At 43.0% G+C, this 22,695-nt stretch overlaps 1 protein-coding gene and 1 long non-coding RNA gene across 10 annotated transcripts in view; both read left to right on the top strand.

The window, feature by feature from the left end:
* auts2a (activator of transcription and developmental regulator AUTS2 a) overlaps positions 1 to 22,695 on the top strand; it is a 489,911-nt gene that overhangs the window by 294,802 nt on the left and 172,414 nt on the right. The gene's annotated exons all lie outside the window — the stretch shown is intronic.
* On the top strand, positions 11,680 to 13,689 carry LOC116374383 (uncharacterized). The gene is made up of 3 exons (XR_004210287.1): positions 11,680 to 12,352; positions 12,444 to 12,590; positions 13,133 to 13,689. It is a non-coding gene; the product is annotated as an uncharacterized LOC116374383 (long non-coding RNA).

The raw sequence follows: 22,695 nt of genomic DNA, 5'->3' as shown, positions 1-22,695 counted from the left end.
GTACAGACAGTAAGCGTATCAAAGACTTTTCCCAGTATTAGTCATTTGCTCATTTACACATGCTCTGAGGCCAGGCCACACTCTGTCATTTGATGCAGTTGACTTGACTTCCATCCTTGTTGTTAGTGGCCATGACTAAGTCCAGGACATTGGACATGCAGCCTGGCCCCCAGCGCCATCCTCTTAGTTAGAGGAGGAGGAGGCACAAGTCTCTGTTGGAAGAGACTGGGTTTATCCTTTGTGTTTATCCTTTGTGTAGCAACTAGCTACCATTAGGCATGTCTCCCTAGGCTAATGGCAGTCCTGTATGCCTGTGAAAGCCCCCATCAGGCCAGATGGAACCTCTGTGGATGGAACAACACAGCAGTGTGAGGTCAGAGAGTTTCTGCACCCCCTGGTGAGGTGGGGGTGAGGGAGACCTGCAGGGTGACATGGCTGCTGAGGTAATTGGTGTGGTCACTGAAAGATACCCCACTACTGGAGTGGCTTATTATCTCCCACATGCCTGTCCCATTACATGTCATTGGGAGATACCATCTGTCATGCAAAGGGGGATAGAAATGGCTAGAGAAATGGCTAGCAACGTCTTTAGCCTTTTCGATTTAGTTACTTGTGAAGACTAGTAAATGTGTTCCTTTTTAACCACCCAAGGATTCAATTGTTTCATCCTATTGTCAGTGGATTCGGCCTGACCCAGAGAGGATGGGTTCCTCTGATTGGTTGGTATATATAAAAGGTTGCAGTATGGGATCCTCTGATATGTTGGAATATAAAAGGCTGCCTCAGCTCTGGAATAGAGAGTAGGCTGTGATTGGTATGAATATAAAAGGCTGCTGTGTAGCTCTAAACTAGAAAGAGGAGTGGTTCTAAGTGAGAGCAGTAGCTCGGGGACAGCAGCACAGTACAAATGATGTCCTAAGATGGACAAAGACCCAAATCCTTATTAGCGGAAGAGTAGTTCCTTCTAATTGGTTCCCATTCAGTGTAATTAGCATGGATGGGGCTAATCATGGGATGGAAAACCAATCTAACGCTTGGGATACAACGTCCTTGGCCTCTCTTTCATGCTCAGTTCCATGGATTTAGATTTTTTTCTTTTGGTGCAGTTAGTTTTCTCTTTCATAAGCTTTTGAATGAAAAAGCTTAATGAATTTAAAAAATATATGATATTTTATTTTAAGGTAATGTTTTGTGTGTGGAACAATGCTAGGAAGGCAGATTTATTTGAGGTAGTTTGAAATAAAAAAATGACAATACTTTTTCTCCAGTTTACTTCAAAGGCAAGGTCAAGCAGAGAAAGATGACGTTGTGAGGAAGGCTTTGTCTGTTTGGTCCTAAATCATATGAGGTCGGCCCAAGATGAAAGGCCTGGCCACCTCTCCTCATTAGGATGTTTTTACCAATGTTATACTGTCTCTATTCACTACTGCTGTGGTCCTGTAATACATTCTGAAGGAGAAGTGTGCTGGTGCGTCCGGATTTTATAGAAGCCCCCTTTATGTCAATGGATATATCATACTTTGGCAACAGCGATTTCTCGTTCGTTCTTCAAACCTTTAGAAGGCAGGGGAAATAAATAATGGAAGGAAAAGCAGGATATTGCCATCTGACAGTTGTGTGATGATGTGTGAAGCTGTATTTTATTCCTTTGACTTTGCCTTGCTTCCTTAAAGGAAGCTTGTTTTCACCGACTGATCAAAACCCAAGTTAATGGCTCTGCTTGTGATACACAAAGGAGAGGACCAGAACAGAACAAAGGCAAAATGATTGGTGGAGAATTGCACTGATGCGCTGTGGATGTAAGTGTGCAGAAAGATGATTGATACTCTCGTCTCGTCTTATCAGGCCCTAGAGAGAGATGAGCTCTACTAGTGTTGCATTTGCTGCCAATCAACCCTTTGTCTCATTTTCTCCCAGTGGTTACTCTAACCTAGCTCTAACCAACCAACCAACCAACCAGTCACATGCTATCTGTCTCAGATGATAAAGAAAATCTGCTTCTTTTTTTCTACTCTCACTTTTGATTCAAGCAAACAAAAAAAGAGAGCTAAGACAAACACGTTCTACTCCCAACTGTCATAAAGGGGGATGTTCACAGGATATGAGCTTTTTATTTGATTTTCTCCCTTGTGGTTTTTAGTCCCAGCTATCTGTCTTTATTGATACTAAATCCCTCCACTGATCCCGCTAAATCTTAAATGTGTATCCACTCTCCAACAAATGTCCGCCGAAGACGAAAAGACGTGCACTCCGGACCACCGCCCCAACCTCAGACCCAGATCACGGCTGTGAGTCTGCTGCCTTCCCCAAAGTGCCGAGGGCAGTGTCTCTTTGGCTCGCCCCTCTGAGCGGTGGATAGTTCCCTGATCTAAAGCAGAACCATGTTTATCCCCCAGCTCAATGTTATTGTGGCAGTGATTATGTGACAATGAGAAGAGCTGGATGGTCTGGATCAGGCTAAATTAGATACATACACAGTTAGTATCATACATCTGGTATTTATTTAAACATTTCACCCTGACATTTTTTCATCTTTATTTCTAATTTTTTATTATTATGGGTTCACAGTGAAGCTGTGAAACCTATTGTGATTTTTACATGGTCAAATAACTCAAGCATAGATTGGTAATTTTTTTCTCCAATTTGGCACACACATAGGCCATGAGTAACTTGGTAAAAATAATGGCACCCATTGGCCTATAGGTGGCGCTGTTATAAGCAGTCTCCCTTAAACCCTTATTTCCAGCTCTGCATTCGACCTAGAGACTTGAATCTTTGTATCTAGGTGTTTTTCCTCATGCTGAAGAAATTTGCCTGAAAGACCCATAAGGTCCGCCAGTATAGATGTTCATCTTGGAAAGTTTTGAAAAACTTCTCATGAACTCAAACTCAGACCCAGATCACGGCCGTCAGTCTGCTGCTTTCCCCAAAGTGCCGAGGGCAGTGTCTCTTTGGCTCGCCCCTCTGAGTGCTGGATAGTTCCCTGATTTAAAGCAGAACCATGTTTATCCCCCAGCTCAATGTTATTGTGGCAGTGATTATGTGACAATGAGAAGAGCCGGATGGTCTGGATCAGGCTAAATTAGATACATACACAGTTAGTATCATACGTCTGGTATTTATTTCAACATTTCACCCTGACATTTTTTCATCTTCTATTTTATTATTAGGGGTTCAAAGTGATTATGTGAAACCTATTGTTATTCTCAGATTGTTTGATTTATTACATGACCATGAGGAACTTGGTCAAAAAGAATGTCACCGATTGGCCTATAGGTGGTGCTGTTATAAGCAGTCTCACTTGAACCCTCATATCCGTTGCCCCGTTTTACCTAGAGACTTGAAACTTTGTATGTAGGTGTTTTTCCTCTTGCTGAACAAATTTGCTTCAAGGACTCATTAGGTCATTTTGGAAAACCTTTTTCTCATGAACCATAAGTCGAAATAACACATTTTGTATGGTAGATCTCTAAATCAGATTTGACGTGTCCATTTAAATCCTTTGTAAATCCACTCCACAGAGGCCTATCAACTTTAACCTTTTAAGGATCATCAAAGACATTGCCATGATGAACCATGTTAAAGATGCACTATGCAAAATTCGCTCCGCCATTTCGTAGTTGCTCAAATTTGAATAGTTCGCCTAATTTCAGTTAATGTGACAAAACAAGCAACTAGAGTGTAGAGCAGTGATTCCCAAACTTTTATAGTCCCGTACTCCATCAAACATTCAACCTCCAGCTGCGTACCCCCTCTAGCACCAGGGCCAGCGCACTCTCAAATGTTGTTTTTCGCCATCATTGTAAGCCTGCCACAAACACACACTATACAATACCTTTATTAAATATAAGAATGAGTGTGACTTTTTTTCACAACCCGGCTCGTGGGAAGTGACAAAGAGTTCTTATAGGACCAGGCCACAAATAATAATATAATAATAATCAATCATTTTAATAACATATAAAACCTTATTTGTTCATCAAAAATGGTGAATAACTCACCACAGGTTAATGAGAAGGGTGTGCTTAAAAGGACACACATAACTCTGCAATGCTGGGTTGAATTGGAGAGAGTCTCAGTCTTAGTAACCTGCAGAAAAAAAGGCTGATATGGAGGATGTAATTCTGGGAGAAGTGGAGAAAAGTCCCCCTAATTAGCCATCCAGACCGAAATCATTGATGAAAATATTGGATTGAAAAATATCTACATTTGAGTAACCTATATCTTCTGGTTCAGAGAAGCACATTCCGTGTATGTGAGCATAACTTCTGTTGCTAACATGGCTTTTCAAGAGAATGAGAAATCTGCTGATAATTTATTTTTAATGCCAACTTTTGATACATGTCTCAAACAAAACCCATCTTCGAGTCAGAAACTCACTTCCCCTGACCCAGGTATTAGAAAACATTGTACCATGAAACTTTTTCAAAGCGTTAATCAGGCTAAAATGCTCTGGGACCCTCATTCCAAGCCTAGAGGAATATTGGGAGGTCATCTGAATATTTATAGCATTATTTCTAAGAGTGAACAGGTAGAACATTTACTCTAATCTAGATATTTTCTGTTTCTCTGAGACATGGCTGAAGAAATCTTCTCCTATTTCTGCCTTTAAAGTCCCTGGATATTCCATACTCAGGAGGGACAGGAGAGAGGGCATAGGAGGTGGATTGCTTATGTACATGAAAGATAACTAAATGCAGTCGTATCATATGGAAACATGCCAATAACATTGAATGTATGGGGCTGAATGTCTTCCTATCCCCTCATATGTCTCTCACTAGTATTGGATTATATTGACCACCAACCTCTGATATCTCGTTTTATGACCATCTAAATGCCATGCTTAAAGAATGTGATCATAAGAAGGAGATCATCTTCATGGGCGATTTCAATATAAACTGGGAAAACAAAACTTGCAGGAAAAAACTCAGATCACAGATTATTTCAACCTGACTCAAATAATACAAGGTCCAACCAGAGTAGCATAGTCATCCCAGACTCAAATTGATCTGGTGTTTACTAACAGACCTGATTGCATAATTAAGTCTAGTAATTTACTAACTGGCATATCTGACCACAATGTTACATTGGTGGTTAGAAAGCTCACTAAAAAGATATTTAAGAACCATATTAGTGTGCAACAGTATGATTTAAAAAATCCAGGAAAGTGAGCAGAGTAACTACGATGCAGCTATATGTCAAATTGACTGGGCTGACCCAGACCCAGAGTCTGGATACAGAACATTTCTGTCAGCTATTGACAAAGTGGATACCTCTTTTGATTTTCAATGAAGACCACAGTTCATACTACCACAGATAATAATAAACCAATATTCAGAATTCCTGTGTCGAAGGCGGTCTTCCTCTCGTCCCACTCTCGTATCCACACCAGGTGGTAGGCGTTCCATAAATCCAGCTTGGAGAAAACACAGTGGCCCCCTGGAGCGGCTCGAAGGCCGAGGAGATGAGTGGTAGCGGGTAACGGTTCGTAACCGTAATGTCATTGAGTCAGCGGTAGTCAATGCACAAGGCACAGTGTCTTGTCCTTTTTCTCCACAAAGAAGAACCCTGCGCCTGTGGGAGAAGAAGAGGGACGGATAAATCCAGCAGCTAGGGAGTCCCCAATGTAGGTATCCATAGTCTTGGTCTCCGGTCTCGACAGAGAGTACAGATGTCCCCGGGGCGGCGTGGTGCTAGGGAGAAGGTCAATCCCGCAGTCATAGGTGCGGCGGAATGGCGGAGAGGTCCGGGGCACCTTCCGAGCCCCCAGGAAGACGTCCCGGGGCAGGTTGTGCTGACTTCAGGCAATGGGCGTGGCAGAACGGGCTCCAGCCCATGATGGCCCCAGTAGACCAGTTAATGAGGGGATTATGTTATTGGAGCCAGGATAATCCCAATACCACAGGAATCAGAGGGGACTTGATGAGCAGGAACTGTAGAGCCTTGCTGTGGTTCCCCGACAGCTGTAGGTTGATGGGAGTGGTGTTGTGGGTGACTCGGCCTATAGAGTGCCCGTCCACCACTCTAACATCCATGGGAATGGAGAGGGGCTGAGTGGGGATGTTCAACTCAGATTTCAGGGTAGCGTCCAAAAAGCTCTCATCAGCCACGTAGTCAATGAGAATCTGGAGAGATTTGGATTCATCTCCCCACAGCAGAATGGCATGAAAAGGGGTGCGAGCAGGGGAAGCAGGAATGTTCTCCATATACCCACCAGAGTACTTGCACCTACTGGTGAGGACACAAAATGACCAAGAGTCCCGCAATACAGAAGACAATTCTTCGTGTCAATCCTGTATTGCCGATCCTCTGGTGACAGCCCAGCTCTGCCTAATGGCATAGCCATCGGGGCAAGTCGGGAAGCCTCAGGTTCTCTCGGCAACCAGACAGTCGGGAGCTTCCGGGATGACTCGGAGGCAATGTGAGATCCCTGGGTGTGCGAGCGAAATCCAAATTCCTCTCCCTCCGTTGTTCCCGTAATCGCCTATCGATACGGATGGTCAAAGCGATGAGGGAATCGAGCTCCGTAGGTAACTCCTGGGCTGCGAGCTCGTCATTGACTTCCTCCGAGACGCTGTGCAGGAACATATCGAACAGTGCCTCTTGATGCCAAGCACTCTCCACTGCCAACGTGTGGAAATCCACTGCATAATCAGCTACACTGCAGGAGTCCTCCAATAGCCTCCCAGAGAACCTTTGGAATTGCTCCAGCAAACGTCCAACGCCCGGTCATGGCGTTCAGCCAATGTTTGGACCCTCTCCACAAGGCCATGAAGCAATTACTTGTTCATAACGATGGTGGCACCCTTTGTGGAGATGGCGTTGCGCAGCTGGCCCCGGTCTGCTGGGTCAGTCATTGCCAGTTCGTACTATCAGGTATCAAGGTAAGACCCAGATGCAGACTGTGACAAAGTAACAATGTTTAATACAGCAACAGGGGCAAAGGTACAGGACGGCAGGCAGGCTCAGGGTAAGGTCAGGCACAGGTCCATAATCCAGAGGTGGGGCAAAGGTACAGGACTGCAGGCAGGCTCAGGGTAAGGTCAGGCACAGGTCCATAATCCAGAGGTGGGGCAAAGGTACAGGACGGCAGGCAGGCTCAGGGTAAGGTCAGGCACAGGTCCATAATCCAGAGGTGGGGCAAAGGTACAGGACGGCAGGCAGGCTCAGGGTAAGGTCAGGCACAGGTCCATAATCCAGAGGTGGGGCAAAGGTACAGGACGGCAGGCAGGCTCAGGGGCAGGCAGTGGTCAGGCGGCGGGTACAGGGTCAGGACAGGCAAGGGTCAAAAACCAGGAGGATTAGAAAAGAGAGACTAAGGAAAAGCAGGAGCTGACACAAAAACGCTGGTTGGCTTGACAACCAATGACGAGCTGGCAGCAGACAAACAGAGAACCCAGGTATAAATACACAGGGGGGAAATGGTGAAGATGGGTGTCACCCGGAGAGGGTGGAGACAATCACAAAGACGGTTGAAACAGATCAGGGTGTGACAGGAGCTCTGGAACAAAATATGTATTTGGTCTACACACTATATTCCCGAAGAGACAAATATTCTCTGATTGCTCCTGTACGTCTAGTTAATCTGTCCATCAAATATGGGTTCTTCCCCAATGCTTGGAAGTCTAATGCAGTGATACCTATTTTACAATCTGGTGACTGAACACTGGTGGAAAATAACCAACCTATAAGCATTCTTCCAGTCCTATCAAAAGTAGCTGAAAGATGGGTGGCTGGTCATCTGACTGATCACTGCATTCAGGGAAACTCCATACATCAAATGCAATTTGGATTCAGAACTAACCATTCTACCGATGCAGCCTATTGCTATTTTCTGGAGTGCATTAAATCTAAACTGGACATAGTGGTGAAGTATTTTTGGATCTTAAAATGTCCTTTGATACTGTGTATCATGAGGTCCTCCTATCCAAACGATCCTCCCTTAAGACGGTTAAGTTTGGATTATCCAACTTTAGGTTTATAAATTACTTCCTCTGGAGGCCGCCAAACTATATATGCATGCGATGATCTTCTCACATTTGAGATGTTGCCTCACATGCTGATCACAAGTAGGAGCTACTATTCTGAATCCAATTGAATCACTCTACAAACAAACACTTATGATTTTTGATAACAAACCAAACAGTTACCATCATTGTCATATCATTTGCAAACATATTTGATTTAGTCTGCATAGCTTTAAGCAGTATGTAGATGCAAGCCTTGTCTTTAAGATCCTGCATGGTCTTGCCCCTCCACCCCTATGCCGGCATATCATGCTCAAGGAAAGCACCTCCAGGATAACAAGGGCAGTAACTAGAGGGGATTGCATTGGCCGATTTTACTGTGTTGAAAAGGGACAATCGGCCTTGTCTGTTAGAGCTACAATATACTGGAATGCAATGCCCGTAGACTTGAGAAGCTGCACTGATTATTGTAAATTTGAATTGAAAATATGGCTAAAATCTATTCAAACCTGTACACAGGAGTTATCTGTGGTTCCTTTAATGTAAGACGACAGTTGATGATAGTGTTGTTGTTGTCGTTAGAATTATATATTATTGGATGTAATGTATTTGTATTTTGTATTGTTTTAGTTAGTATTTGTATTGTGGTTGTGTAATTATTCTTAGCTGCCCTGGGACTACGGGTACAAATGAGCTTTTGGCTAACCCCGGCACATTTACATGGATGTTGCATTATGGTAATATTGATGTTGATTAATGTGCATTGTCCCCTATAAATATATATTTTTAATCATTTTCCACACACAGTCTGTGCCTGTATTTAGTTTTCATGCTAGTGAGGGCCGAGAATCCACTCTCACATAGGTACGTGGTTGAAAAGGGCGTCAGTGTCTTAACAGCTCGATTTGCCAAGGTAGGATACTCAGAGCGCAGCCCTATCCAGAAATATGGCAGTGGCTTCTGATTAAATTCAATTTTCACAGAACCGCTTGTTGCAATTTCGATGAGGCTCTCTTTTTCAGATATTGGTAAGTGGACTGGAGGCAGGGCATAAAAGGGATAACGAATCCAGTTGTTTGTGTCGTCCGTTTCAGGAAAGTAATTGCGCACCCAGCTCACTCAGGTGCTTCGCTATATCACGTTTGACATTGTCCGTAAGCTTGAGTTCATTTGCACACAAACAATCATACAATAATGGAAAGACCTGTGTGTTGTCCTTGCTGATGCAGACAGAGAAGAGCTCCAACTTCTTAATCATAGCCTCAATTCTGTCCTGCATATTGAATATAGTTGAGGAGAGTCCCTGTAATCCTAGATCCATATCATTCAGCTGAGAAAAAACATCACCCAGGTAGGCCAGTCATGTGACAAACTCGTCATCATGGAAGCGGTCAGACAAGTGAAAATTATGGTCAGTAAAGAAAACTTTAAACTTGTCTCTCAATTCAAAAAAGCGTGTCAATACCTTGCACCTTGATAACCAGCGCACTTATGTGTGTTGTAAAAGCGTTACATGGTCGCTGCCCATTTCATTGCATAATGCAGAAAATACATGAGAGTTCAGGGGCCTTGCTTTAACAAAGTTAACCATTTTCACTGTAGTGTCCAAAACATCTTTCAAGCTGTCAGGCATTCCCTTGGCTGGAAGAGCCTCTCGGTGGATGCTTCAGTGTACCCAAGTGGAGTCGGGAGCAACTGCTTGCACGCGCATTACCACTCCACTATGTCTCCCTGTCATGGCTTTTGCACCATCAGTACAGATACCAACACATCTTGACCACCAAAGTCCATTTGATGTCACAAAGCTGTCCAGTACTTAAAAAATATCCTCTCTTGTTGTCCTGGTTTGTCTTCCTTAATTTACCCCCCCCCCCCCCCCCCCCCCCCATAAATGTAACAGACATATACCAGGAGTTGTGCCATGCCCGCCATGTCTGTTGACTCATCCAGCTGTATGTAATGCATATAATTCACTGGCTTGTATGCAAAGCAGTAATTGTTTCAAAACATCTCCTGCCATGTCACTGATGCGTAGTGAAACAGTGCAGGTGTAGTACTGCTGGTAGTAGCAGTACACCCAGTAGAGCTGGTATGTGTCTTTATGGGCCTTACTTTTTTTAACAAATTATAAATTTTAGAGAAAACGGAATGAGCAGCAGCTACGATTGGCTACATACCGTTAGTGGAATTCCTGCGAGAGAGTAACAATTAATGTGATTGGATGTTAATTATTTGACAAGGCTACCTGTATTTGACATTGTGTTGTTATTTCTCTGAACACTAGATGGTTTAATGTTATTTTTGGCAGTCAAACAAGGCTACTCAGGTGAGAAAACAACATCACCCAAGTGTATAGCCTCATTGGAAAATCTAAATGGACTGTTTGAAAATGTGAATCACATTTTTATTTGGCATACCTCCTATGGCATCGGGTGTACTTTGGGAATTGCCGGTGTAGAGAATCCTGTCACAGCAAAAACCAAGCCATGAGGTCGAAGGAATTGTCCATAGAGCTCAGAGACAGGATTGTATTGAGGCACAGATCTGGGGAAGGGCACCAAAAAATGTCTGCAGCATTGAGGTTCCCCAAGAACATAGTGGCCTCCATCATTCTTAAATGGAAGAAGTTTGTAACCACCAAGGCTCTTCCCAGCCAAAGTGAGCAATTGGGGGAGAAGGGCCTTGGCCAGGGAAGTGACCAAGAACCTGATGGTCACTATGACAGAGCTCCAGAGTTCCTCTGTCGAGATGGGAGAACCTTCCAGAGGGACAACCATCTCTGCAGCACCAATCAGGCCTTTATGGTAGAGTGGTCGGACGGAAGCTACTCCTCAGTAAAAGCCACATGACAGCCTGCTTGGAGTTTGTCAAAGGGCACCTAAAGGACTCAGACCATGATAACCAAAATTCTCTGGTCTGATGAAACCAAGATTGAACTCTTTGGCCTGAATGCCAAGCGTCAAGTCTGGAGGAAACCTGGCGCCAGCCCTACAATGAAGCATGGTGGTGGCAGTGTCATGCAGTGGGGATGTTTTTCAGTGGCAGGGACAGGGAGACTAGTCAGAATCGAGGGAAAGATGAACAGAGCAAAGTACAGAGAGATCCTTGATGAAAACCTTCTCCAGAGCTCTCAGGATCTCAGAATGGGTGAAGGTTCATCTTCCAACAGGACAATGACCCTAAGCACACAGCCAAGACAACGCAGGAGTGGCTTCGGGACACATCTCTGAATGTCCTTGAGTGGCCCACCCAGAGCCTGGACTTAAACCTAATCGAACATGTCTGGAGAGACTTGAAAATAGCTCTGCAGCTACACTCCCCATCCAACCTGACAGAGCTTGAGAGGATCTGCAGAGAAGAATGGGAGAAACTCCCCAAATACAGGTGTGCCAAGCTTGTAGTGTCATACCCAAGAAGACTTTAGGCTGTAATCGCTGCCAAAGGTGCTTCAACAAAGTACTGAGTAAAGGGTCTGAATACTGACATAAATGTAACATATCATTTAAAAATGTATATTAGCAAAAACATTTTTTTTACTGGTTTTGCTTTATCATTATGGGGATTTTTGTGAAGATTGATGAGGGGAAAAAAACAATGTAATTATTTTTAGAATAAGGCTGTTACATAACAAAGTGGAAAAAGTCAAGGGGTCTGAATACTTTCCGAATGCACTGTACGTGTTCTATTTACAGAGTCCAATCAACATCTGCAGTGGAATGAACATCAAGCTCAGAACCCGAAACTAGTGTAAGTCACCTTTGCTAAATCTATCCATGACTCCATGATGAGCAAATAAATATACTGGAGCTAGGCAATAACACGGTCTCTGTCTTGCTGTCATAGTTTTTGTGTTAATAAGTAGGTTACAACTTCTACTGTAGTTCTCTGTATTATGGAGGCGTAATTGATTGTTTATTCAAAGGTTGAAGTCTAAATTGGAGAAAAGTAGAGGTATTAGTAAGAAAGGGATAGTGTGGGTGACTGACTGGTGTCTGTTGGGGGTTGGTATTGTGTGTGAAGGTTAGTATGCATGATCTATTGGCACTAGGGGGATGGGTGGATATACTACCTAGTACTGGTCCAGAAGACACGTAGTAACTGTACTGGTGCATGTCCTGTATTGATGACATCTAAAAGCAAATATATGTTGTCTGTCTTTGAAGGCGCTAATGCATATGTGTGCCTCCGTTCTCAAGTACATCTGTGACGTACACAGCTGGACAGAGGAGGGGGAGGAAGTCCACTGTCAACACCCTGACCTGTACGATGATGATCGTGGCAAGACGAAGTGGCTGTCCGTGGACTCAGTTGTGACCTCTCGGCAGTTGTGTTGGACAAATGTTTCACAACAGATCTCTCACACATGGCCAGATTCAAACATACAGGTTAGTAGTCATCAATAACAGCATAATGATTTCATATGTTCTATCACAAAAGTCAAAAGTCTTTGTCTACTCTTTTTTTTCTGTGTCACAGGCCATCTGGAGCCATTCCACAGTGCTCTACTGAAGTATACCCCAAAGCACCAGTGTTTTGGGCTCCTAGGCATGAAGGTGCGGACTCATCTTGCTATCCTGGAGCATAATGACAATGTGGGACGCAAACAAGCCAGGACAGCCAAAGGTATTTATGAAAGCACAATCCCATCTTGAGAAGAAAAAAAATCACAAATATACAAATCAAGTGCTCTTCAAACTTTTTACACCCTTGCATTCAGTTCTTTGGTATGGGGGAGAGGGGCTGTTAGTATACTCTTATAGACTATTCACTCTATTGTTGGCAGTGCTTGTCTAACCAACAGCACAACTGTAGGTGCTCATACACAACAACACACAGCTAGATTGTCTACAAGTCAAGCCCCTCTCAGACTTTTCACATCTTTGCTAACAGCCCATCTCAATGCCCCATTATTGACTCTGAGTAACAAAACACATACCAGTCTACAGTACCCCCTTTTTTTCAGATGACATGGTTTCTTTCTTATATGCCTTTCTTGCAAACTCAAAACCCAACAATGCAATAATCAATAACAATTTATTACTAGATAAAAGTGCACAAGAAATAAGAATGAGAAATATTAAATACACAAAGTAAGTAAGTAAGCATTCTATATACAGGACATTTATGGTTACACATCCTCATGATCAGTCTTCATGTATTTCCAGTAGACTTGCAGTACAAAGAAATCTTCTGCAGAGGTTGAAGCAGTGGGTGGTGAAGAAAGTGTACAAGCCCAGAACCTATCACTCAGGAAGAGGCAAGACGGTGGTCACAAGCAGCCAGAGTAACAGCTCTCCAAACACAACATCCCTGCCGACAACGCCACAGCGCCAAAGCCTGCTAATCCAACTGTCATTGCCCAATACAAGACAAGGTTCAACAGCTGAAGAACATTCTGGAACTTGCCTGGAACATTCAACCAACACAACATCTATATTCAGTTATACTGATGTTGTAGTATAACACAGAATGGCCAGTATGCTCACAACTGTATTCTGGTATAGATAACTCTAACTCTTGTACATATGTATATAAAGGAGGATGATAAAATGTTTTCTATAATATTTTTTACAAGTGTACTGACAAGTTACTAAATGTTTACAGTTGCATCAGAAACCAGTACTGCCCTTCCAAGCAAAAGTGCAGTAACGGAACATTTGACCAAAAATGACGTACCGACATTTTTTATACATTAAATACATGCTTTATAGTGTGGACAAATTTCCTGCTTCCATTGTGTTGTGTTATGGAGAAAATGGGGGGGATGGGAAAAAGCAGTAACTGCCATCAGGCTACCGCCTTTTACCTCGGTTTCACAGAGTTTTGGGTTGCAGTTTCTATGGTTTAACTTGGTATTATACAGTATATTGTTCTTTGCTGATACAAGTATCAACCTATATGAAACTGACAGCCACATACAAATAAACCTATAACAAAAATTGCCATGGACACATTCCAGTGGGCACACCAAGCAAGAAGGTGGTAAATTCTATCAGAGGAGGTTCAATATGAATAAAACAATAACCTGATAACCACATCTCCAATTATTTGTTTTACCTTTATTTAACTAGGCAAGACCATTAAAAACAAATTATTATTTGCAATGACGGCCTAGGAACAGTGGGTTAACTGCCTTGTTCAGGGGCAGAACGACAGATTTCTACCTTGTCAGCTCAGGGATTCGATCTTGCAACCATTCGGTTACTGGCCCAACACTCTAACCACTAGGCTACCTGCCACCTCTAAATGCAGGGAGTTGGTGTATTATTTCCACTTTCATTTGTTGGCAAGTAAACATGTTTCAATAATACAGTAGATTAGTCTGTCAATGTAGCAAATAACTTTTGTATTTGTATTCAAGACAAAATATATATACTCTGGAGACTAAGGTGAATTTACACAGCAGTATGCAGGAGCAGTTATTGCAATGTATGACATATACAGTTGAAGGAAAATATACTACAGTTCCACAAAGGGAATACTTGTATATGGTGTGTTTGGGGGGTGCAGTGAGGTGTTCGGAGTCACGTTGATACAAGGGGAGACTGTTGTTATGGGGCCTTTCACAACTCTTGAGTCCTCAACTGCTTTGTATCCAACATGCTGTCCATCGTGTGAAGGATAAATTACTCGAATGGCTCCAACAACATAGAACAAACTCAACAAAAATATTCTGTAGGTCACCAAACGGTATTGTCTGTAAGAGAATGACAAAAACACTTCGACTTTCATGGGAAATCATTGTGTACTGTCTGTATTCCTACTGTAGCAGCACGATGCAGAACATCTCACAGACATTAGCTAGCTAGCTACAACACACAAGTATAGTTACTCAAATAATATTATGAGTCCAGTTTCGATCTCTGAATGAGATGCACTGAGGCTAGCTAGGCTAGCTATAACATTAGGCTACAGTACATTTTGGGTATAGCAAACAACGCTAGCTAGCTCAGCTTGGTTAGGTTGGCTTGTAGTGGTACTAGCAAGCCCCATTATGGCTGAATTGATCACACAATTATACTGTACTGAATGACACTGCCTCGTGTAAAAATAGAGCTTATATTGCTAGCTAGCTACTGGCAGCAAAACATCTTAATAATTTGTCATTTGCCCTCTCTTCTTGGAAAGAGGAATCATCAGAAGCAACCATTGTAATTATTTAGCAATCTCAAATAGACAGTGGATGGTACATAGCTCCTGTAGAAACCCTTTTGAAAGCTTGCCTTCAAGGGTGGGAGCACAATTGGACATGAAAGTAGGACTTCCGTTGGGCTGTATTCTTTACAAAGCCAGGGACAATTGGTCAGCCTAGATATCCTGCAATGTTGTGTCAGATATGAACATTGGTGACTCTATTGAACAAGAACAACCATATATACTCGCTGCTAGCGTGATCGCGCAATTTGCGAAACACAAAGGCCACAATAATTTCTGCAAAACATGACCCAAGTGCATAAGGTGTCTACTGATTTTTTTTAAACAAGGCAGTAGGTGGCAAGCAATGCTATCGCTATGGGAAACCAGGTCACGGGTCACAGAACTATGGGTCTTTCGAGTCATCATACCACCACCACTGAGAAGGCAGGTGCTTGAAAAATTCCATTTGCAGGGTGCGAATGAAGGAGATTGCACACAGCTACTTTTGGTGGCCAGGTTTGGACGCAGCTATCGAAGACAAGGCCAAGTCATATCTGCATGTCAAAAGATGAGGAACATGCCTCAGCTAGTGCCACTACATCCATGGGACTTCCCAGAGGAGCCTTGGCAGTGAGTCCACATAGACTATGCAGGCCCACTTGAGGATTGTACGTTCTTAGTCGTAGTTGATGCACATAACAAATGGCTAGAGATCACAGTGATGAAGAGCAGCTCAGCGAAGAGCTACGGTCAACCTTCAGTTGCTTTGGATTCCCAAAGCAACTCGTTAGCGATAATGGCACACAACTGGTGTCTGAAGAGTTCCGGTCATTCATGGAAGCAAATGGAATTCAGCACATCAAGCCAGCGCCGTATCACCCTGCAACGAATGGCCTCACTGAAAGATTTGTCCAGACGATGAAGCAAGCTTTAAAATCTTCACAAGGGAACAGGTCCCTCAATAGGTGCCTAAACAACTTCCTGTTGACCTACAGAAACAGTCCCCATGCTACAACCACAGTCGCAACCACGTCAGCCATGATGAAAAGACAGCTTCGCACCTTACTCAACCTCATGAGACCTCCTTAGACTAAACAGGTCGTACAGACACAACAGAGAGCACAAGTGGAGAGACGAAGCACAGCAAAAGACCGAAGCTTCAGACCTGGAGAGGGAGTTCTTGCTCGGAACTACTGCAAAGTTCCAAAGCGGATACCAGCAACAGTGGTCACACAAACAAGCCCTGGAGAACATAATCTGGAGGAGACACGTGGATAAACTGTTGCCAGGAACAAACCTCAGAGATGACAAACAAAGTCAAGTGACAAACCAAGATCAGCTACTGGAGACCTACCACGACTACAAGCCATCACCTGAACAACATAAAGTGCTACAGACTCACCTGAACCAGTCAGAGTGCCTATTCAGGGTACTGTTGCACCTCAGTCTGGGCATACACCATCACCACTCAGACACAGAAACAATGTGACTGTAGACTCACCTGTACGTCGTCATTACCCTGCAAGAGAAAGATGACCCTCTGAAAGGTTGAATATTTTAGTTCAGACTAACTTCTGATATTGGGGCATAATACACCCCAGGGTTAAGTCTGGGAACTGAGGCAGTCTCCACTCTTTCCCTAGTTCAGGAAATGTTATTCTGAAAAGTTAATTTATGTACATTAAGAGAACTGTTGTGTTAAAAAGAAAATAATATGCAAAACAGTGAATATTTACTTTTTCCGTATGAGGCATCAAAAGTAAAGGGGGAGGAATATGTTGTGTATTGATATTCTAGTTTGTCCGTTTCCAAAATCATGGGCATTAATATGGAGTTGGCCCCCCTTTGCTGCTATAACAGACTCCACTCTTTTGGGAAAGCTTTCCACTAAATGTTGGAACATTTCCCCAGGAACTTGCTTCCACTCAGCTTTAAGAGCATTAGTAAGGTCGGGCACTGGTTAGGCCTGGCTTGCAGTCGGCGTTCCAATTCTTCTCAAAGGTTTTTGACGGTTGAGGTCAGGGCATTGTGCAGGTCAGTCAAGTTCTTCCACACGAAGCTCGACAAACTGTTTCTGTTTGTGCGCAGAATCATCTAGAATGTCATTGTATGCTGTAGCATTAAGATTTCCCTTTATTGGAACTAAGGGGCCTAGCCCGAACCATGAAAAACAGCGGCAGACCATTATTCCTCCTTCACCAAACTTTACAGTTCACACTGTTTATTCGGGCAGGTAGCATTTGTCCTGGCATCTGCCAAATTCGTCCGTTGGACTGCCAGATGGTGAAGCGTGATTCTTCACTCCAGAGACGAACAATTCTTGTGCTGACGTTGCTTCCAGAAGCAGTTTGAAACTCGGTAGGGAGTGTTGCAACTGAGGACTGCACTCTGCCATCCCGTTCTGTGAGCTTGTTTGGCCTACCACTTTGCAGCTGAGCCGCTGTTGCTCCGAGAGGTTTCCACTTCACAATAACAGCACTTACAGTTGACCAGGGCAGAAATTTGACGAACTGATTTGTTGGAAAGGTGGCATCCTATGACGGTGCTACATTGAAGGTCACTGAGCTCTTCAGTAAGGCCATTCTACTGCCAATGGAGATTGCATGACTGTGTGCTCGGTTTTATACACCTGTCAGCAACGGGTGTGGCTGAAATAGCCGAATCCACTCATTTGTATATATAGTGTGTCTGTATAACAGCATATTGTTGCCCTATTATGTGGTCTGAATGTAGTGAAAAGTGGATATTTTATTTGGGAAAATAAGAAACCGCATGTCCTGCTGCTTGCACAGTCAGTATAGATATATATTATAAATATTCATATTTATATATAAACACATTACATGAAGTAATGACTTTAAGAATGATTACCTGCTGCTTTCAAAGATCAACCTACCGCACTAGACCAGGGCATGTGAGTGGAGTTGAATTGTTGGAAATCCCTCTCAGTGCTTGCACACCACTCCAGCGCTCCATGTACTCCATGCTTACAAGAAAAAACACTCCTGTCCAAATTTGCTCCATTCAGTAAATTACTTTGGGCTCCCGAGTGGCGCAGCTGTCTAAGACATTGCATCTCAGTGCTAGAGGTGTCACTACAGATCCTGGTTTGATCCCAGGTTGTACCACCACTGGCCGTGATCGGGAGTCCCACATGACGGCGCACAATTGGCCCAGCGTCGTCCGGGTTAGGGGGAAGTTTGGCTGGGGTAGACCGTCATTGTAAAATAAGAATTTCTTACCTGAAATAATAATAATGTCAGGCCCTGACCATAGAGAGGGGGGGGTTCTAGTTATTTTAGTTCTATGTTGGTGTGTGTGTATAGTTCCCAATTGGAGGCAGCTGATATTCGTTACCTCTAATTGGGGATCATACTTAGTGTGCCTGATGTGGGATATGGTTTGTAATAGTGCCTATGTGCGCTACGTACTGCACGATCGTGTTCGCTTTGTTGTTTTTGGAAGTTTCACTATTAATAAAATGTGGAACTCTACTCACTCTGCGCCTTGGTCCAATTATTTCTATGACGGTCGTGACAAATTATTTTTTTAAATCACAATTTAACCAACACCCATCTATGGTTGTGACTACCTGGACCTACCAATTGGTTTTGAAGTATTGAAACCAAAACATTTGAATGAAAAGTATCTGAATTGACATGAAAAGGTGAATGTAAGAAGCGCACATCATTTCAAATAGGCTACATGTCAAATTAAACAGCATTTAAACACTCTAAATAGATCAGGAGCCAGACAGGGAGCCTAAGAAGTAATGTAAATTCATTATTCTTGGCTATATTGTTTCAATTATTTCAAGGCTATAGCCTACAAAGAAATACACTGTGAAGCTTTTGCAGGTGTGACACAATTGCCTAGTAGGGACATAAAGCACTCAGCATTTAAACAACGTTTTGTTCTATTAAATCATTATAGTCTATACATTGTGCATATAGGCTGTGACTTACTTACAATGAAATACAAATTAAATGAAAAATGACTTAGTAGTGCCTTTGAATTCATTTTAGACACAAGTTTGGCCAGTCTTTGGCTTCAGGCCTTCATGGTTCAAATTGTTGCAAAGAAACCACATTTTAAGGACACCAATAATAAGAAGAGACTTGCTTGGGCCAAGAAACACGAACAATGGACATTAGACTGGTGGAATCTGTCCTTTGGTCTGATGAGTCCAAATTTGAGATTTTTGGTTCCAACCGCCACATCTTTGTGAGACGTAAAGTAGGTGAACGGATGATCTCTGCATGTGTGTTCCCACCATGAAGCATGGAGCAGGAGGTGTGATGTTGTGATGGTGCTTTGCTGCTGACACTGTCAGTGATTTATTTACAATTCAAGGCACACTTAACCAGCATGGCTAACACAGCATTCTGCAGCGATTCGCCATTCCATCTGGTTTGCACTTGGTTTGTTTTTCAACAGGACAATGACCCAACACATGTCCAGAATGTGTAAGGGCTATTTCACCAAGAAGGAGAGTGATGGAGTGCTGCATTAGATGACCTGGCCTCCACAATCACCCAACCTCAACCCAATTGAGATGGTTTGGGATGAGTTGGACTGCAGAGTGCAGGAAAAGCAGCCAACAAGTGCTCAACATATGTGGGAACTCCCAGGCTCTATCGCAGCCGACCGGGAGGTCCGTGGGGCGATGCACAATTGGCCTAGCGTCGTCCGGGTTAGGGAGGGTTTGGCCGGTAGATATCCTTGTCTCATCTCGCACCAGCGACTCCTGTGGCGGGCCGGGCGCAGTGCGCACTAACCAAGGTAGCCAGGTGCACAGTGTTTCCTCAGACACATTGGTGCGGCTGGCTTCCGGGTTGGATGCGCGCTGTGTTAAGAAGCAGTGCGGCTTGGTTGGGTTGTGTTTCGGAGGACGCATGGCTTTTGACCTTCGTCTCTCCCGAGCCCGTACGGGAGAGACGAGATGAGACAAGATAGTAATTACTAACAATTGGATACCATGAAATTGGGGAGAAAATAAATCAATAAATCAATCAAAACGGAAATCTCCTTAAACGTTGGAATATACCCGGCCTATTCGGCCAAAATCAATTATGGCCAATTGTATAGATAATAGAACGAAAATGAACGAAACGTTTAAGAGTTTATAAATACTTTTCTACAATGACACACTTAGTTATCTACCCACCACTTTCCTTCCTTTTTGCATGTACACATAGCAAGTACACAATTATTATTTTGGGATAAGTGTCTTTTCAGATTCCACAATGATTCTTTAGTTGTGGACATTACATCACCACACTCCCTCTCTTGCTCTTGGTCCTCATCTTTGTAAGTCACCTTGATTAAGCGCCTGTGTGTTTTATCAGTATCTTTATGAAAATATTTAGCGAACTCCATAACAGTAGCTAAAGCAAGGGGCTATGGCAGCACACAAGTAGACTATAAATGCATGCTGGGGTGGACATGCCCTGAGCTTGTGAAGTGAGCTCTACTGGAGCGAAATTGTAGCGGGCGAGAAGCCCGACGCTCCAGCCTTTTGGGAATCTCGCTCCACGCTCCAGTCAAATTGGGCACATTCTACTTCTCGCTCCGCTCCTCTCACATCCTCTGCACTAGAATAAACTTCACTTGCGTCATCCTTGTGGTATATGGTAACGCTTTCACTGATTGTACATAAAGGAAGATAGATCCTACATGATGGAGTGCTTGCTTTGTTATCCAGTTGTTATCTTTCATTAGGCTTGATGGGTGGTCTTGTCAAATGAAGCATTTGACATTAACTTTTGCCATATGCCTGTAGTTCTGGCAAAAATATAAATTAAAAATAAAAAGCTGAAATGTCTTAAGTCAATAAATATTCAACCCCTTTGTTATGGCAAGTCTAAATAAGTTCAGGAGTGTAAATGTCCTTAACAAGTCACATAATAAGTTGCATGGATACACTCAGTGTCCAATAATAGTGTTTAACATTGTTTTTTAAAATGACTACTGTTTGCAATAAGGCAATAAGGCACTAAAGTAAAACTATTGTTTTGCGGGTACTATTTAATGGAGCTGCCAACTGAGGACTTGTGAGGCATCTGTTTCTCAAGCTAGACACTCTAATGTACAGTACTTGTCCTCTTGCTCCGTTGTGCACTGGGGCCTCCCACTCTTCTTTCTATTCTGGTTAGAGACAGTTTACAGAGTAGTACACTGAGTTGTACGAGATCTTAAGTTTCTTGGCAATTTCTCGCATGGAATATCCTTAATTTCTCAGAACAAGAATAGACTCTGCAAAAAACTACAAAGCATTGTGTTTGGGGCAAATCCAATACAACACATTACTGAGTACCCCTCTCCATATTTTCAAATATAGTGGTGGCTGCATCATGTTATGTGTATGCTTATAATCGCTAAGAACAGGGGAGGTTTTTTCGGGATAAAAAAGAAACAGAAGGGAGCTAAGCACAGGCAAAATCCTAGAGGAGAACTTGGTTCAGTCTGCTTTCCACCAGAAACTTGCAGACGAATTCACCTTTCAGCAGGACAATAAAACACAAGGCCAAATCTACACTGAAGTTGCTTACCAAGATGACATTGGATGTTCCTGACTTAAATTGGCTTGAAAATCGATGTCAAAACTTGAAAATGCCTGTCTAACAATGATCAACAACCAACTTGACAGAGCTTGAAGAATGTTTTTAAGTATAAGGTGCAAATATTGTACAATCCAGGTGTGCAAAACTCTTAGAGACTTACTCAGGAAGACTCACAGCTGTAATCTCTTCCAAAGGGTATTAACTCGGGGTTGAATACTTATCTAATCAAGATATATTCGTGTTTTATTTTAATTGTAATTTTATTTAGTATTTTGTGTAGATCATTGACAGAAAATGACAGTTAAATCCCTTTTTATCTCACTATGTAACACAACAAAATGTGGAAAAAGTAAAGGGGTGTGAATACTTTCATAAGGCACTGTATTTATTTTATTTGGGCCTGTAACGGCTTTCTTGTGGTGAAGGAGAGTCGGACCAAAATGCAGCGTGATGATGATTCATGATATTTTAATGAAGGAAAAAACTATACATGAAGAAACTACAAAACAATGAAATGTGAAAACCGAAACAGCCCTATCTGGTGCAAACACAAAGACAGGAACAATCACCCACAAAACACTCAAAGAATATGGCTGCCTAAATATGGTTCCCAATCAGAGACAACGATAAACACCTGCCTCTGATTGAGAACCACTCCAGACAGCCATAGACTTTGCTAGATACCCCCACTAATCCACACACCCAATACCTAACAAAACTCCAAGACAAAACACACCACAATAAACCCATGTCACACCCCGGCCTGACCAAATAAATAAAGACAAACACAATAATACTTCGACCAGGGCGTGACAGGGCCCAGTTCCACGACAGGGCTAACGGGGGCTAAACCCCCTCAGTTCAAACATGAGCCCACTCAGTTTTAGTTTTAGGTCCCTATATAAAAAATGGCTAAAAAGTTAATGATAGACTGACAGGTTAGTGCAAAGAATGGACAGGGTGCGGGGAAAAATGCTTCTCATCTCTGTGGTAGCCAAAGTGAATAACGTGATACGCCTCCGCCAGTA

Source organism: Oncorhynchus kisutch, linkage group LG6 (genome assembly GCF_002021735.2).
Source record: "Oncorhynchus kisutch isolate 150728-3 linkage group LG6, Okis_V2, whole genome shotgun sequence".
Classification (NCBI taxonomy): Eukaryota; Metazoa; Chordata; class Actinopteri; order Salmoniformes; family Salmonidae; genus Oncorhynchus; species Oncorhynchus kisutch.
Note: the sequence above shows the minus strand (reverse complement) of the source record. Positions and strands in the feature narration are given on the sequence as shown.